General features: G+C 40.1%; 2 long non-coding RNA genes across 2 annotated transcripts; one reads left to right on the plus strand and one right to left on the minus strand.

The window, feature by feature from the left end:
* Window positions 1–8669: 8669 nt before the first annotated feature.
* LOC119495586 lies at window positions 8670–18419 on the minus strand. Its single transcript, XR_005208521.1, has 4 exons — window positions 18405–18419; window positions 17637–17646; window positions 9663–9823; window positions 8670–9558 (listed from the first exon to the last, which is right to left on the minus strand). It is a non-coding gene; the product is annotated as an uncharacterized LOC119495586 (long non-coding RNA).
* On the plus strand, window positions 16733–17943 carry LOC119495587. Its single transcript, XR_005208522.1, has 4 exons — window positions 16733–16804; window positions 16885–16887; window positions 17548–17700; window positions 17840–17943. It is a non-coding gene; the product is annotated as an uncharacterized LOC119495587 (long non-coding RNA).
* Window positions 18420–19785: the final 1366 nt, after the last annotated feature.

Below are 19785 nucleotides of genomic sequence, written 5' to 3' on the forward strand. Positions count from 1 at the left end.
GGAAAGGCTCGAGACTTTAACACCCACCAGAGATCAAACACTTCTACCTGCAGCAGGTGAGTTCACTTCCTGTTTGTGTTGGTAGACACGTGACTGACCGACTGAGGAAACACCGACTACTTCAGTAATACTACTCTGTCAAAATACTGCAGTACAAGTACAAGTCCTGCATTCAAAGTTTCACCTGACAGTTCAGAAGTAGTCTCAGCCTAATGTAGTAATGTAGTCTTTATTCAGTATTCTTTATGCAGGACAACTCCTTTCTCTGTGATATCTAGATGTATATGCACATACATGTGTATGTAGTGTGTGCATGTGATATACAGTATATAGCCTATATATACAGTATATGTATCACACTGAAAGGAATGTGAAATGGATAAAGATAATGAAAGTAAACTTTTACCTTAGGGAGTACATTTTGTTGATACATGTAGTACTTCTGCACTTTTAAGTAAAATCTTGAATGCAGTACTTTTACTTTTACCTTATACTGTAGTACTTCTCTATACAGGATGTGCAGACTGCAGGGTTTTAACTGTGCTTGTTACATAAAGGCAGTGAAGGGTTAAGGGAGTAGTAGAGTATAAAGTAGCATTAAATTAAAATACTAAAATAAACTATCTCAAAAATACATTTAAGTACAGTTACTTGAGTAAATGTACCTTGTTAAATTCCACCACATATTTATTAATCTCTCGTTATTTTAAAGGAAACACGTTTAGATTTAGTGAAGGGATGAAAGACACAATCAGTTGATTGATAATATTGATAAGAAATTTATTATTTACCCAATAATCCTCCAAACATCCTGTTATTACTTCGGCTTACTACTACGAGTACTACTGCTACTTCTAAGATCCATATGTTGATGTGGAATAATATTAATATACAGTATGTGAGAGTTCAGATTGGGTGATCATTTAATAATTTAATTAATTAATTAATTAATGAATGCAGTGTAGATGTGTTTCTACTGTATGTGTATGCACAGGTGATGGGGGGTCAGGTGTCGTCAGTAGAGGGCGTCCATGTGTTTCTACTGTATGTGTGCACACAGGTGATGGGGGGTCAGGTCTGGTCAGTAGAGGGCGTCCATGTGTTTCTACTGTATGTGTGCACACAGGTGATGGGGGGTCAGGTCTCGTCAGTAGAGGGCGTCCATGTGTTTCTACTGTATGTGTGCACACAGGTGATGGGGGGTCAGGTCTCGTCAGTAGAGGGCGTCCATGTGTTTCTACTGTATGTGTGCACACAGGTGATGGGGGGGTCAGGTGTCGTCAGTAGAGGGCGTCCATGTGTTTCTACTGTATGTGTGTACACAGGTGATGGGGGGTCAGGTCTCGTCACTAGAGGGCGTCCATGTGTTTCTACTGTATGTGTGTACACAGGTGATGGGGGGTCAGGTCTCGTCAGTAGAGGGCGTCCATGTGTTTCTACTGTATGTGTGAACACAGGTGATGGGGGGTCAGGTCTCGTCAGTAGAGGGCGTCCATGTGTTTCTACTGTATGTGTGCACACAGGTGATGGGGGGTCAGGTCTCGTCACTAGAGGGCGTCCATAGGTGCTTCTCATTTCAGCATTTTTCGACTCCTCGTCTCCTCGCTCCTCGATCCTCCGGCTGTGACCCGGAAATCGATCTCAGTCCTCCATCTTGAAGGACGTCCCAATTCATAAAATGCGCATCGAGGAGAGAGGAGCGAGGAGGCTTGCTGGAGGAGCTATGAGCGAGGATACACCAGTGCATCCTCCAGTGTTTCCTGCACGGAAGTTTATCACCGACCGACACGCTCTCTTACTGGATATCAGTTATTGATTGGACGCTGCGCCGATCAGACTGATCTGATACATCAACATCACTGAGTTTCATACCAGAGTGAAGACAGATCACAGATTAAAAGATTTATAGTTTAGTTGTCTTCTAATTCACCATCTAGTTATAATCTGTGTTAACTGGGTGAACAACAAACGGACCATGTTGATGGTGAAGTGTTCCAGCAGCAGAAGGACCTGCAGTATCTCTGCTTCACACACCGTCACTGAAGGAGTCTAACACTGAGAGGGGTTTATAAAACCTGACAACAAACAGACTTAAATAAAAGTCAATGAGTGAAATAACAGATCATGAAAAGAAAACTCTTTCTAATGATTGAAGAAAGTTGATTGAGGGCCGTTCGTTGTCAGATTTTATAAACCCCTCTCTAAATTGCCTGTAGGTGTGAATGGTGTCTGTCTCTATGTTTTAGGATAATAATAAATGATGCTGGAAACCACATATAAACCATGTCAAAGCAATAATGTAAAAATCTATCACAACACTGTATAAAATGGAGGATTTGTGAAATAAAGCTTCATAATTCATGTTGTATTGTTCACTTTTACTTCCATACTTCACTGACTGTGTGGTAATTTTGGGAAACTCATAGAAACAAATCAGATTTTTATATTTCAGAAGAGACAAAAGAAGTTTGAACCAAACTACTGATCAAGAACCAACTCAGCTGTTTATTAAATGAAAGGCTGTAAAGTTCATTGAGTTGGTGGATTTTCAAACAGCACAGATCAGGTATAAAGAGAGAAACTAATGAGGACCTGAAAGAGTCCAAATGATTTGAGAGGAATCTGCAGCTTAAATCACTTGTGTTAAAGAGGTGAACTTGAGGAGCAGCTGTAGTGAGGAAATCAATCATAAAGAATCATTTAATGAACAAATATTAAAGTGGTGTTAATATAGTAGAGATGGTGTCACATTAGTCTGACGTCAAACAGCTAAAAGACTCAAATATCTGCAGCTTTTCACTCTGTATATAAATGAACATGTAAATAAATAAAACTCATGTACCAACCCCCTGAACCAATTCTACTCTCTCTCTTTCTACTCTACTCTAAATTTAACACAATCTTTATGAATAAAATCTCTTCTGTTCACATTGAAGCTGCTGTGGGTTAAACTTTAACATGAATCATATAAAGTCATATAAACATGCAGCAGTTGATCTTTGAACTGAGTGCTGCAGGTTCAGACTGGTTCATTAAAGTGTTTGAGTGTGACAGCAGCCTGCAGATACAGAGGACTGATGAAGAAGCAGAGGAACAGAACAGAAAACTCTTCTTCTACACAGACGTGGTCCAGACAGCAGAGAGCTGCTGTGTTGAAGTTCATGAGAAGAAACTGAGTAAGTGGAACTTTGATTCATTCCAGTCTCTGATGTTTTATGACAAACAAGCTGCTCTCTGTTGGTTCATGTGTTGACCTCCTGACTTTGATAATAACTCCACAGCACAATGTTTATCTGACAACAAATACTTGAAACTACAGCTCGCTGTCTTTAAAGTCTACATGTAGAAACAGATGTGATTTCCTGATGAGACACAAATCAAATGAGACTGAAGACTAATGATGAACCCGTCTGTCTGTCTTCATCAGGTGGCTGCAGGTTATCACCAACATGAAAAGGTATCACACTCAACACTTCACATTACATTTGATACTGTTTTATCCTTCAACATATTCATTCTTATTAACTTACTTGTTTACTGTTTCTCTGCTCTGTTACTTGAACATTGACTCATAATAAACCTATAAATATATAAAACAGATAAAGTTGTTAGATTGAATTCTGATACTGGACTTCAGTTATTTTATGAAGGCTCATAGTTCATGTTTATTGAGGCCTCTGTTGGTCAAAGTGCTCTCATAGATCAACTGATCATTTCTACTCTGTTAATTATTACTTGATAAACTCAATGACAAATTATTATTATGATGAAATAACTAATCTATGAAGTAAAACCCCATGTAGGCCTAGTTCTTTTTGATGTAGCTGTGTTGATGGATTTTTATGTTTTCTGCAGTCAGAGACAAAATGTTAGTTATGCTGTCTGAAACAGCAGACTGATCACATGTTGCATAAATTGTTCATACAAATGCTGTTTGGAGCCCTTCAGACAAACTCTGAGATGGATCACAGGTCTAACACTTTGACATATGTCATTCTGTATCCATGACGATTGAAGTCCTCATGTTAACCCTCTGGTCCCAGCAGTGTCCCAGTCTTAACCTGATAACAGTGAGCATTTAAACACATCGCAGTGTGACTGAAGTCTGTGGAGGGCTCAGTGTGCAGGTCCAGAGGCTGGAGGTTTGTGTTTCAACAGCAGCTACTGAGCTCCCCCTGGTGGTCAGTGAGGTTTACAGCTGGTCTCAGAGTTCCTGTCAGTCCACTATGATCCTGTGAGATGGAGCACAGTTCATATCCAGCTGTGACGGTTTCTTTATAAGGCAGACAGAGTGAGGAAAGAGCAGAAATCATTCAAGAGTTGCTTTTGTTCTAACATTTTATTTTTATTTTTATTTTTTATTGTTTTTTTCTAGATAAAAAACATTTCTAAACTGCTCTCAGTCCACAATTTTAACTCTTCAAGCACATATAATACCTTAAAATGTAGCCATAATCCGTGTCTATCTAATATAAACATCTAACAAACAGGAGTTACAGCTCTTAAGATCTAAACTTTAATTGATAGGAAGACCGCTGTCAAGCTCTCATTCACTGCCATATAAACTGTAGGCTGACTCCTTCCTCGCCTTCCTCCTTCTGAAACTTACAATATCTTCCTTAATTTGAACTCTGTGTAAACATAATATACAGTATATCATCATGCTCAGCATCTCTTGCTGTAAGTAATATTGTAGAAATCTTGGAGCTACAAGCTTTAGCTTTGGGGAAATTAAACTTCTCTTGAGGAAACTGTTAACTTACCACTGCTGTCTCAACAACAGAAGGTTCAGAGTTTGATTCCCTCTCAGGGTGGCTTCCCTCATGGTTGACCCTGATGCTCCTGGTTCAACTGGTCCAATTATTGATTATTGTTCTGTTAGGTGATTGGACTCAATTTAATGCTTTTATAAGACTGTCCCGCTCACAGAGATGTGTGGATTCACTGCCGTTGTCTCAGAGATTTCAAACCTTTACATCCACATCATTTTCAATTTTGTATCCAACCAAATTTCATGCATTGAGTACATGCCTGTTTATACCTGTTTTAATTACGTTTTACTTTGTTTTACAGACATGTACAGCTGAAATGATCAACTGAAAATTAATCTGCAACTATTTTGATAGATTCATTAGTCATTTTTCAAGCAGACATGTGTGTCATTATTGCTTGAAACAGATTAATAATCAATCAATAATAAATATCAAAATATGTCTCTATAATTAATAACTCCAAATTATGAATCATAAAGCCATGAATTGTCGTAAAAGTTGAAGTAGAGTGATGGCACGCAGCTTCAGCTATCATACACCGTGAGATTTGATATCAGAATTTAACCTCATATTCAAATGAAATTATTCAAGTTAGTACGCCACCCAATTTTGAAAAATAGGGAAAACTTTTTGATATCAATTTGATATTAATTAATTGAGTCTCATAATCTCAGGTGCTACGGAGTTCTTGGGCATAGTGTACAGTGATTCAAGTTGTTTTATATACACACAAATCAATGTTTAACTAACTACATGACTAAACTACTAACAGAAAATAATTGAATAAATGATAAAACAAAAGAAAAAAATAATAGACTGAATAAAGGATGAATGAAGGAATACAGGGAATACAACAATGAACGTTTATGAATAGAAACTAATCAAATGTGACCAGGTCAATTCAGTGACTAATATCTATCAATTAAATTCATTGTTTGACGTTTATTAAATCAGTTTATCCATTAAATTTAGGTTCTTAACGCACCATTCAGAAGCTCAGAGTTTAAGAAGCACCACGTAAGATTGTGAAGCAGTTTCATATTCATTCTGAATTTAAGTGTAATCTAATTTAGGTCTCACGGTTACTGATGAATTTCTCTTTCGTCACAGTACCACGCAGTAGAGCAGAGGAAGACAGGAAGCAGAAGTGCATGATCTTGGTGTTGCTGGTAGTTTTATGGGTCTCTGTACAGGGTTCAGTGTCACTGGTGTGTCCAGCTGACCACTACCATCTGATCTTAAAGATTAGATTCTGTATTTAAATTTATTTTCAGAATTAATACTAATTCTCTTTACATAATTAATTCTTCTATATCTGACAACTGGGCTGTATTAGCTGCATAATGGTACCAAACACTTATAGGATATAAACCACTGAATAAAACCTAATCAATTGAATTATCATGAATTACAAAACATAGATGAACCTTGCTATCATAACATGTAGGTATACAAACACGACAACCGACAGGTCTATACATGTAGATATACTGCATGTGTGCATATTACACGGTAAATTAATGGATACGATTGATCTCAACATGTGGCACAGATCAGCCTCTTGACCTGCTGAGAGACCAAAGGAGAGGTTTTACCATTTCTCAAAAATTCATCTACAACAAGAGACTATAAAAACTATAAGGATTAATTGAGGCATGAATGTGCATCCAAGTTTCTGTTTGTGTATGTAGGATTTTACCACATGATTAATATCAAAGGATAATTTAAGGCTTCGACAGTCTTTGATTATTTATTTATTAGCATGAGTATTGGAGTTATATAAATTAAAATGAACCAAAATCGATAAATTGATCTAAACGAACTTAGTGACAAATGTGTATTTCAAAAGAATATAAGAAGAGAGGAGAAGGGGATGGCAGGATTGTGTCATGGAGGAAGGGAAGGCCAATCTAATAATTTGATCTTCCCATTTGTCACAAGCATGTACATGTCAACAAACTTCTTGTTATTTAAACATGTTAGTTCAGCATCACATATCAATGAAAGTACATGTTAATTTGCACTAAACGTTAGTTTCATATAGTCTTATTCACAATGTGTGTGCATCTCAGTAATAATAGTCGTAAACCTAGGTAGGAGGGGGTCATAAGCCCTACTCAGTATTTTAGTTTTGTTTATCCAGTATATGCTTGCCAGCTCCTTTTCAGGTGGTTAGTTAAACGTAGCATATTAATTAATGTACACTTTGATGGCAGAATTCGTTTTTTTCTGATTCTCATCATCAGTTCATAGTGTGTTACTGGTTGGTCTTCAGCACTTCTCTAAATCATTGGGAAGAAACCAGATGACCTGTAACATTTAACAAGTTAAAATGGTCAGAATGGGTATCACATCTTGTGTTTCTCCTCTGTGAGTTTATCCAGGCCAGTCGTAGATTAAGCGTCTCACTATTTAGTGACCTAGACGTCACATGCAAGGATTAAGGAATAACTTTATTAACATTTTCATGTTTCAATATGCTTTATCTTTCGGTCGTCACGCTAAGCATGCCAAACATTCATTAAATTACATCTCTTCCAATTTTATGAGTTGCTCTCTCTCCAGTTTGCTCTTTCTCTATGTTTTATCATTATAAACTGAATATCTTTAGGTTTTGCACTGTCATCTTAGGCTCTTATTTATTTATTTTACATTTGTACATTAAACTATTAATCAACATTAATCTAATAGTTTGTTGCAGCCTAAAGACATGCATCTCTGTCTCAGACCTTAGGGTGTCAGTGTGCACCTTTTTGATTAAACATCATCAGTTCAATTTCATTCATTCATTTTAGCCAAAATGAATGAATGAAACAAAATTACAGCTTCTTTAGCCATAATCTTCGGATTCCCAGCACTCACACACATCTTCTTCAGGAAATGTATTTCTCGTAAAACTTTGTTGATAATTTTCTTGTTGATAGCTGCTCGTTTCTCCAGCAGCTACTGAGGCTGAAGACTAAAAACTGAATTTCTCTCTTCCTCTCTGTGTGCTAGGATCAATCGGAGACCAGACTCTACTGGACCTGAACCTGAACCTGAACCTGAACCTGAACCTGAACCTGAACCTGAACCCAGCTGTGTTTCCCCCGAGACTGACCAGTCACATGAACATGGCATCAATTTTAAAAGACAAAAAATCTCTGCTGCAAAGTAAGAAGAAATTAAATGTGAAATGTACCTGACAACATCCCAGTATAACTGGTCTTCTACTGTTGATACTTATGAACTCTATAATGAAAAGTGGAGGCTGCTGTTATTTTGTCATGCTGGGGGGAAGGTACCATAGCGTAAAGCTAAAATTTAAAGGTTTTAGCTAAAACTAAAAAGGGTTTTGTTATCTAATATGTAACCAAATTACAATTGTAACAGTAAGTTATGAGTTCAGGCAATCAATGAGGGACAGAGTACATTACAGTCCACAGTAACTTACAACAAGTTCAATCGAACTGAACAAGAACATCAGTTAGATGTCATCAACAAATCAAAATGCATCCCTCTCAAATAAACAACTGGAAGTGTGTTAGAGAGCTGCGGTGCAAGTGATGAATTTCTTTTTTACCTCCGCCGAGGCTGAAGGCCTAGGAAGGAGGTTATTTTTTCACCGGCGCTGGTTTGTTGGTTTGTTGGTGTTACGCCCCTGTTTAGGGAGGTCAGAGCGCAACATAAAAATATAAAAAATATTCTCTCCCCGGTCCCCAAATCACAATCTAAGGGCTAGATTTTGAGTTAAGTAAAAAAGGTTTATTACTAAACTCAATTCAACAAACAATACAATGAGACAATATAACTCAGGGTGAACTAAGGCCAAAACAACAAACAAAATCTATCTTTTGAACACCCTGACTAACCTTAAAGGTCACCTATTATGCAAAATGCACTTTTCCATGTCTTTTAAACATCAATATCTGTCCCCAGTGTGTCTACAGGTCACCATAGTATCATAAAAGACCATCCTCTCTCTTTTTCTCCTGCTCCGTTTGTCCGGAAATAGGTGTAGAAAATCACTTAGCTTTTTTTCCTTCTCTTCTGACGTCATTAGAAAATTGCAAGCCATGTAAGGGTTTCCTGGTCGAACCAGAGCAGAACCTTCAGCTAACTGACCCCGCCCCCCACTCTCAACCAAACTATGAGCAAAGTAGCTCCTGTTAGTCTGCAAGAACCAGCAGAACAGGCTTCATGTACTCCCATCATCTAAATATAACATGTTCCTTCACAAAAGCTTTATGTAATTACACTGTTTCAACAGGTGATATTTATAGATCATATATATTTGATGTCATGCATGTAGAAGAGTAGGCTACAGGTAATAAATAGTGACTTGTAAGCAACACAACACATTTCTGTTTCACAGTCAAACTTTATTTGAGTAGACAGATGACAATATTAATTATTCACAGCATTTGTAATCATCAGTTATGCTGACATGGTACAGGAGAAAGTCTTTCAGCTCCGGTAAACTAAGCTCCGGTGGTCTGTAGTCATGGTAACACAGAGACAGCTCCTACTGTAAATAATATACCATTACTCTGATCTTCCATACATTTATCAGGTGTCTTTACCAGAAATAATGAACTGACTACTGTTTCACATCTTCTATTTTCCACCCTGATGGTCGCTGTGGTTACACACCGTCTCATAGCGGTAGCATGTAGCTAACCCGTTAGCATGTAGCTACATGCTAACGGGTTAGCTCTGTATCTCCATGTAAACAGAGCTATTTGCTCACTGCTAATGTTTTCTTCTCCTCTGGGATGATTCTGTCAGTCATTTCTCACAGATGGATCTGTAAAGACAGACGTAAAACAGAGTGTGTGTTTATGGTTTACAGAGTTGATGCATAAGGTAAACACTGAGCTAACTAACAGAGATATAAATAACATTATTTACCTGAGAGAAACCGTCAGGAAAACCTGAATCTGGACCGCAGATGTTGATCATTTGTCGCCGATTTCTGATCAGATTCCTCCGGTAACGTGCGCTGTGTGAAGTTTCTGGTTTATAAACTTTGAAGTGGTTTATAAACATTATTCTAGCTGCTTCTCCCTCTCCTTACTGTCAGAGCTACCGGTAGCTCTCTCTCTATCCGTGACGCTGTGTTGTTGAGGACGTTTGATTGACAGAAACGCTGACCAATCAGAGCAGAGTGGGAGGAGACAGGCTGTAAATCAGGATCTCTCAGACAGAGGCTAAATGCAGGCTGAGTATTGCTACAGATGACGGGATGACAGACAACGTAGTCTAACGTTATACAGACATAACAAGGCTGCTTAATGAGAGAGGCATCCGCCGATACATTACACAGAAACATACTGTGGTAATAATAAGCCGACCACCTCACGTAATCGCCAGCTGTGAGCTGTGATCTGTTTTTAAAGGCACGCACTGGCGGAGGTCTGCGCTCTCCGAGTGCAATTCTAGTTCATTCTGTGGTCAATATAAAACGCACAATTCAAACACCAATGAATGAGTCTTTATCTCAGTTAAAATCTCAACAAAAAACTCATCTTTTGGGATCCCAGCGAGTAAACAAAAAAAATATTTTCATTTTAGACTTAATACAAAAGCTGTTCATTGTGCCACACTACACCACTCCAAAAATTGCATTCAAATCCATCGCAGACTTTTGGAGTAATCCTGCTAACAGACAAACCAACAAACTAACAAACCAACAAACCAACAAACCAACAAACCAACAAACCAACACCGGTGAAAACATAACCTCCTCTCTAGGCCTTCGGCCTTGGCGGAGGTAATAATACACAATGGTGAACTTGTTTTGTTGTTGTCTACTAGCGCCTTTGAGATATCTGGTTGTTAGCGATTGTTATTCCAAGGGTCATGTACTGAAAGACGTGGGTCCTTTGTAGAGTTGACTGGTACCTATCTTATCTTTATTAGAACTCTGACTAGCACCCCGGCTCCAAGCCAAACCAGTACAAGATGTGACTGTAGTAGTTTTAGTTATTGCGTCTCATTGTAATGCCTATAGTTGGTTGAATAAGCATCCAACTAGGCACCATAAAGAAGCTGTCTTCTTTTCCATTAAATACATGCTTTAATGGTAAAGAAGACACAACTTCTTTATGGTAAAAGAACTTTCAGTGCCAAATAAAACCAGTGAAAGCAGAAATAGAAATCTTGTATATTCAGTCAATTTTAGTCTTTCTATCAGTTCCCAGAAGTCAGCAGAGGAAAAATCTCCTGTACCCAGCTGTCTGTCCATGAAGAGTGATCGGTCTAAGAATGGTCTGATTGACTTCAAAGATGGACGTCCTTCTTATGACCCAGTGTAAGTACTTAAAACAGATGAAACTGATGGGCTAGCTGTTACACAGATACAGAATTGGTCGTCCATCATTTACAGTGTTGTTTGCATCTGGTTTTCATTATGATCATGATCCGGATACAGAAATATTTTTAAGGATTCCGATCAGCATGAGCATTAAAACCACAAGGTATAACACATGTGCAATGTAACAGATGACGCGTTGATGACGTATGACCCCGCCTCCTTCTGAGAGCAGAGAGACACATGTGCGAATGTGTGTGCAGAAGCTGCTTGCCGTCCGCGGTGAGAAAGAAAATAGCTGTAGATGACGGGATGACAGACAACGTAGTGTAACGTTATACAGATATAACAAGGCTGCTTAATGAGAGAGGCATCCACCGATACGTTACACGGAAACACACTGGTAATAATAAGCCGACCACCTCACGTAACCGCCAGCTGTGAGCTGTGATCTGTTTTTAAAGTCACACGCTGGCGGAGGTCTGCGAATGAAATCGTAGTGCAATTCTAGCTCATTCTGTTGTCAATATAAAATGCACAATTCAAACACCAATGAATGAATCTTTATCTCAGTTGAAATCTCATCAAAAAACTAATCTTTTGGGATCCCAGCGAGTAAACAAAAAAAATGGTTTTGTTTTAGACTTAATACAAAAGCTGTTCACAACACCCCACCACTCCAAAAATTTCATTCAAATCCATCGCGGATTTATGGAGTAATCTTGCTTACAGACAAACATACAATCCAACAAACCAACAAACCAACACCGGTGAAAACATAACCTCCTTCCTAGGCCTTCGGCCTTGGCGGAGGTAATAATACACAATGGTGAACTTGTTTTGTTGTTGTCTACTAGCGCCTTTGAGATATCTGGTTGTTAGCGATTGTTATTCCAAGGGTCATGTACTGAAAGACGTGGGTCCTTTGTAGAGTTGACTGGTACCTATCTTATCTTTGTTAGGAACTCTGACTGGCACCCCAGCTCCAAGCCAAACCAGTACAAGATGTGACTGTAGTAGTTTTAGTTATTGCGTCTCATTGTAATGCCTATAGTTGGTTGAATAAGCAACCAATTAGGCACCATAAAGAAGCTGTGTCTTCTTTTCCATTAAATACATGCTTTAATGGTAAAGAAGACACAACTTCTTTATGGTAAAAGAACTTTCACTGCCAAATAAAACCAGTGAAAGCAGTAATAGAAATCTTGTATATTCAGTAATTTTCAGTGTTTCTATCAGTTCCCAGCAGTCAGCAGGGGAAAAGTCCCTTGTACCCAGCTGTCTGTCTATGAAGAGTGATCGGTCTAAGAATGGTCTGATTGATTTCAAAGATGGACGTCCTTCTTATGACCCAGGGTAAGTACTTAAAGCAGATGAAACTGATGGGCTTGCTGTTACACAGATACAGAATTGGTCGTCCATCATTGACAGTGTTGTTTGCATCTTGTTTTCATTATGATCATACATGACAGAACACAATATCTTTAACTAACTGATGTAGTTTTTTATTTTAAAATCCTGTACTGTAAGCAGTCTATGGTGCAAACATCATATGAGCTAATTCTTCATGATTCCTCCACAGAGTGGACCAGGAGAGCTCAGAGGTTCCCAGTGGTCAGTCTGCCCAGCAGCATCAAACACTGGACTCCATATTTATGGTCTGTACATGTATGACAACTACTTTTACATCTGTTATGTTCACAATCATCTCCATGCTGCACTTTTTAGACCAGTGGATTGTCAGTCTGTCCAACATGGATGTGATGTTTGGTTCCATGATTTTAGTTTGATTGTGTCATACATATAATATTCTGTTCCAGCTGCTGGAGGAGAACATCGCCACTTTTGTGAAGAACGAGCTGAAGAAGATCCAGAAGGTTCTGAGTTCAGATCACCCAAAATTCTTAGAGAGTCAGAGGGAGGATGAGGAGGTGTTGGACGGTGAGGATGAAGAGCAGACGAGGAGCAGCAGAGAGGCTTTTCTGAAGATCACACTGCACTTCCTGAGGATAATGAAGCAGGATGAGCTGGCCGACTGTCTGCAGAGCAGTAAGAGGATTTCTCTAAAGATTTAACATGCTGGATAAATGGGACATTTACTAATGTCTCAAGAGATGGACCAAAATATATTCATATACTCATTCTTTGACGAACTGAAATGTTCAGATATTTTCTTATTGATCTTCTTTGTTGTATTTTCATTCAGGATATCCTGTTGCAGTTTGTCAGCGTGAACTCAAATCTAACCTGAAGAAGAAGTTCCAGTGTGTGTTTGAGGGGATCGCTAAAGCAGGAAACCCAACTCTTCTGAATCAGATCTACACAGAGCTCTACATCATAGAGGGAGGGACTGCAAGGGTCAATGATGAACATGAGGTCAGACAGATTGAAACAGCATCCAGGAAACTACACAGACCAGAAACAACAATCAGACAAGAAGACATCTTTAAAGCCTCACCTGGAAGAGATGAACCAATCAGAACAGTGATGACAAAGGGAGTGGCTGGCATCGGGAAAACAGTCTTAACACAGAAGTTCACTCTGGACTGGGCTGAAGACAAAGCCAACCAGGACATACAGTTCATATTTCCATTCACTTTCAGAGAGCTGAATGTGCTGAAAGAGAAAAAGTACAGCTTGGTGGAACTTGTTCATCACTTCTTTACTGAAACCAAAGAAGCAGGAATCTGCAGGTTTGAAGAGTTCCAGGTTGTGTTAATCTTTGACGGTCTGGATGAGTGTCGACTTCCTCTGGACTTCAACAACAATGAGATCCTGACTGATGTTACAGAGTTCACCTCAGTGGATGTGCTGCTGACAAACCTCATCAGGGGGAAACTGCTTCCCTCTGCTCGCCTCTGGATAACCACACGACCTGCAGCAGCCAATCAGATCCCTCCTGAGTGTGTTGACATGGTGACAGAGGTCAGAGGGTTCACCGACCCACAGAAGGAGGAGTACTTCAGGAAGAGGTTCAGAGATGAGGAGCAGGCCGGCACAATCATCTCCCACATCAAGACATCACGAAGCCTCCACATCATGTGCCACATCCCGGTCTTCTGCTGGATCACTGCTACAGTCCTGGAGGAGGTGTTGAAGACCAGAAAGAGAGGAGAGCTGCCCAAGACCCTGACTGAGATGTACATCCACTTCCTGGTGGTTCAGTCTAAAGTGAAGAACATCAAGTATGATGGAGGAGCTGAGATAGATCCACACTGGAGTCCAGACAGCAGGAAGATGATTGAGTCTCTTGGAAAACTGGCTTTTGAGCAGCTGCAGAAAGGCAACCTGATCTTCTATGAATCCGACCTGACAGAGTGTGGCATCGATATCAGAGCAGCCTCGGTGTACTCAGGAGTGTTCACACAGATCTTTAAAGAGGAGAGAGGACTGTACCAGGATAAGATGTTCTGCTTCGTTCATCTGAGTGTTCAGGAGTTTCTGGCTGCTCTTCATGTCCATCTGACATTCATCAACTCTGGTGTCAATCTGATGGCAGAAGAACAAACAACCTCCCGCTGGTCTAAACTCTTCAGAGTGAAACCTGAACCAACCCATCTCTACCAGAGTGCTGTGGACAGGGCCTTACAGAGTCCAAATGGACACCTGGACTTGTTCCTCCGCTTCCTCCTGGGTCTTTCACTGCAGACCAATCAGACGCTCCTACGAGGTCTACTGACACAGACAGGAAGCAGATCACAGACCAATCAGAAAACAGTCCAGTACATCAAGAAGAAGATCAACAAGGATCTCTCTGCAGAGAAAAGCATCAATCTGTTTCACTGTCTGAATGAACTGAATGATCGTTCTCTAGTGGAGGAGATCCAACAGTCCCTGAGTTCAGGACGTGTCTCCACAGATAAACTCTCTCCTGCTCAGTGGTCAGCTCTGGTCTTCATCTTACTGTCATCAGAAAAAGATCTGGACGTGTTTGACCTGAAGAAATACTCTGCTTCAGAGGAGGCTCTTCTGAGGCTGCTGCCAGTGGTTAGAGCCTCCAACAAAGCTCTGTAAGTACACAGATAGTAGGATTCATATATATATATATATATGTATATATATATATATATATACATCCATCCATCCATTATCTATAACCCATTCGGGGTCATGTGGGAGGGGGGGGGCTGGAGCAGAACCCAGCTGACATTGGGCGAAGGCGGGGTACACCCTGGACAGATTGCCATACTATCACAGACAACCATTCATGCTCATATTCACACCTACGGGCAATTTAGAGTCAACTATGAACCTAACCTGCATATCTTTGGACTGTGGGAGGAAGCCGGAGAACCCGGAGAAAACCCACGCCAATACGTGGAGAACATGCAAACTCCACACAGAAAGACTCCGGCTTCACCGAAGCCTCTTGCTGTAAGGCGACAGTGCTAACGACTGCACCACTGTGCAGCCCTGGATTCGTATATCATAACTTAAATACTCTGCTGTCTTTTCAAGTCATTGCTTGTTTTGTTTTTTTCACTATTGTCTCTTCAGACTGAGTGGCTGTAGCCTCTCAGGGAGAAGCTGTGAAGCTCTGTCCTCAGTTCTCAGCTCCCAGTCCTCTAGTTTGAGAGAGCTGGACCTGAGTAACAACAACCTGCAGGATTCAGGAGTGAAGGTGCTGTCTGCTGGACTAAAGCGTCCACACTGTAATCTGGAAACTCTCAGGTTAGGATTCATCAACTTGTTCAACTGATGGCCACTTAAATCCTGATTTACATTAATGCATAAACGCCTAACCTGCTCTAGATTGTCTCTGCTTATATGATTCAAACCAGTTGAGTTTATTAAGTTTTAATCTCTTTCAATGAACATGTTTAATGTTTTTTTCACTCTGTTATGACTTGAAACATCAGAGAGCTGCCAGTAATGTTGTCAGATTGTTGATGGACATTGGTGGGTGTTTGGTTGTGAGATCAATAATAATGTTAATGTAACCCCACAGTAGCCGACAGTATCACAGTACTGCAGTGACCTTCCAGCCCTCACAGTACCCTCAGATTATGTGACGTCTGTTCTTTTGTGTGTTTGCAGTTTGTCAGGCTGTCTCATCACAGAGGAAGGCTGTGCTTCTCTGGCCTCATGTTTGAGCTCCAAACCCTCCCATCTGAGAGAGCTGGACCTGAGCTACAATCATACAGGAGCCTCAGGAAGGAAGCTGCTGTCTGTTGGACTGGAGGATCCACACTGTAGACTGGGCATTCTCAGGTATGAAGAGGCCTGCTGCAGCCACAGACAATCAGTTTGAGTAAAAAGACCCTCAGACTCTTGTCCCTGGTCCCTGGTCCCTGTGGTTGAAACACAGTGAGTTCCTTAAAAAGTTTCTAGTTCAGGGGGAAAATTCCTGCGGTGGAAAAGGGGCTTTACATTCATCAGGCGACGCAAACACAAAGACTCCTGATGAATCATCATGTTGCTCTGTAACAGCTGGATGTGGAAGCAGCTGGTTGATATCATGTTAGACAGAACTACTTTATAAGCTGATATTATGTCAGATGTTGTGTTTACAGCTTGTTTTCATTGAACCACAAGTGGACAAAGATATCAGTTGGTGCAGGTTTAAACATTTGATTTACTGACTGACTGGTTGAGGAAACTGAGTCTGAAATGTATGATGATTGTCAATATAATACTGATAATAATAACATAGTGAGCTGTAGTCATCGGCCAATCAGAAGAAGCTCCACTGAACTAAAAGAATAGCAGCTGATTAATAATAAGTACTCCATGTGAACATGTGAGTCCATTTGTGTAGAATAACAAAGCTGTGTGTATGAGAGCGATGTAATGTCAATGTGAGTCTGTTACAACCCAGAGTTGGTGTAGGGGTAAAGGAAGTAACATACAGCCGGTGTTATCAGGCAATCACTTGTTTTATTGCCGTGAATAATATTAAAGCAAAAAAAAACATACAATGGTTTGAATTATAATAACCAAAAACGAGGGTTTCGGGTGGCCGAAAAGGAGAAAACAAGGCACACACCCTAGCCCTGAATAATCCCTAACAAACAGACAACTAAACCACTGCTCTACTCACGAGGAAATATAAACACAAACAGTACCTCAGACTAGTTAACATACACACTCTAAAGTTCACTGACTCCATTTGGACCTGTACACAATAATCTAGTTAACAATTCACTAACAATCGAGAGGCACGGGGACAGATCAATGGTAATCACTGCCCGCCATAGCTTAGTCACAGCTCGCATTTAAATCTTGACACGCGGCATAGCCGGCTGGTGATTGGATAACGAGCGGTGACGTATCGGAGGCAGGACCACAAACGGCGGGAAACTGAGGGCATCCACCTGAGGGCGGTCCGGAGGCGTGGCCCTGAAGGGGATCCCCTAGACGTGACGTCATCTCAGAGCGGAGGGACAGCAGAGCGCACCAAAAGAAAAGAGCACAGGGAGAGCGAAGCACAGCAACATACAACAAGATAAACAATAACGAACGGTCACGCTGAGACCGTAACAGAGTCCATTTGTGTAGAATAACAAAGCTGTGTGTATGAGAGCGATGTAATGTCCATGTTTCCATGCTGAAAGAGGAAGTGCTGCTCTGACCCCCCTCCTCCTTTCAGGTTGGAGCCTGCTGGAGTCCGATGGTTGACACCAGGTCTGAGGAAGTGTAAGTGTGTTTTTAATTTGATTCCTGAAACATTCAACCAGCTTCAGGCTGTGACATCACTCATTCAGATCTCTGACGTCATCATCAAAGATGATAGATTAATAACTGCAGCTGTATTGTGTCTTGTTCTCTCCATCAGATTCCTGTGAACTCACACTCGACACAAACACAGTAAACAGAGACCTCAAACTGTCTGACAACAACAGGAAGGTGACATATGTGAATGAGGTTCAGTCATATCCTGATCATCCAGACAGATTTGACTGGTGTCCTCAGCTGCTGTGTAGAACTGCTCTGACTGGTCGCTGTTACTGGGAGGTCGAGTGGAGAGGAAGTGTTTATATATCAGTGAGTTACAGAGGAATCAGCAGGAGAGGAAACAGTAAAGACTGTAGGTTTGGAGGGAATGATCAGTCCTGGAGTCTGTGGTGCTCTGATGGTGGTTACTGTGTCTGGCACAATGACAGAATGACACCCTCCTCCTCCTCCTCCTCCTCCTCCTCTGGTAGAGTAGCAGTGTATGTGGACTGTCCTGCTGGCACTCTGTCCTTCTACAGAGTCTCCTCTGACACACTGATCCACCTCCACACCTTCAACACCACATTCACTGAACCTCTTTATCCTGGGTTTAGGTTTGGGTTCTGGTCTGGTTCAGTGTCTCTGTGTTCTCTGTAGGAGGGAGAGTCTCCTCCTGTTAGAGAAACTCTCTCGCTGCTCTCCAGATAGTTCAGTCTGTACAGGATCACACACAGCTAATGTTAGTTCGTACCAACCTGATCTCTCAGTGGTTGTAAATGCAGTTGGAGCAGGTGAGGGGTACCTGAGCTGGGCTGGACTTTGGGGGGGTTGAGAGCTCTCTGGGACTTGTGGTGTTGCTGATAGACGGCTGAAAGATCTGAGCGAGGTCGATGTAATTACCTGAAATGATCTGTTGTCTGAGAGAAGGTGTGAAACATTATTTTTTTTTAAACTTTGTGTATAAAACTGAACTTTGATGTCTTTGTGTGAAGAAACACCTTCGAATGTCAAACAAGAGTCTTTCAGGATCAAATTCAGCATCTGTGGAGAAATACTTGTAAATCTTTGGTCATCGTGTAACAAATGAACAAACTTTGATGAAGTGACGTTGAAATAAAAAGAAATCAAAGTTTTAGGATGATTCTAGATAATAAATGATGATGGAAATCAAATATAAATTATGTCAAAGGAAAACTCACTGTATAAAATGGAGGATTTGTTAAATAAAGCTTCATAATTCACGTTGTATTGTTCACTTTTATTTCCATACATCACTGACTGTGGTCGTTTGGGGAAACTCATAGAAACAAATCAGATTTTTATATTTCAGAAGAGCGACAAAAGACTTTTGAACCAAACTACTGATCAAGAACCAACTCAGCTGTTTATTAAATGAAAGGCTGTAAAGTTCAGAGAGTTGGTGGATTTTCAAACAGCACAGATCAGGTATCCCTTACCAACAAAAAGTTTATTCAAGTGTGCTGTTAATATACTTCTTTTAAACTTAAAACAACAGAATATACTTTCAGTTTATGTTTTCACATACTCATCAGCGATATACTTAACAAAAGTATACTTGGCTCATACTGACAAGTATACAGAAAAGTCTAAGTATATTTGGCTTATAGGCTTATTTGTACTTAATCTCTTGATCAAGATATACTAAAGTATAATTAAGTATTCTTGAGTCTCAGACTCGTTTTCCCATCTCTGCTAAAAAGTGGGCTACAAGTATACTTGCAGTATAAAAACTATTAATCTAGTTGTTTACTGAGAGTATACTTTAAAGTGCACTTTCATAAACTATAACGTGTGCTAAAAGTATAATACTAGTAAACTATCAGTATACGTATAATATAGTTGCAGTATGAAATAAAACTTGGGTGTAAACTAGTTGTGTACTCAATGTTTGCTATTTTTATACTTAAAAGTATACTATTATAAACTAAAGAGTGGGCCAATTTAGTTCCAAGAAGTATTAATGTAGTACACTTAAAAGTATATTACTAGGACATTGATTTTAGTATACTTACTACATAATGTATACTTGGGAAATATATAATTGAG

The sequence above is a fragment of the Sebastes umbrosus genome, chromosome 10 (genome assembly GCF_015220745.1).
Source record: "Sebastes umbrosus isolate fSebUmb1 chromosome 10, fSebUmb1.pri, whole genome shotgun sequence".
Taxonomy (NCBI): Eukaryota; Metazoa; Chordata; class Actinopteri; order Perciformes; family Sebastidae; genus Sebastes; species Sebastes umbrosus.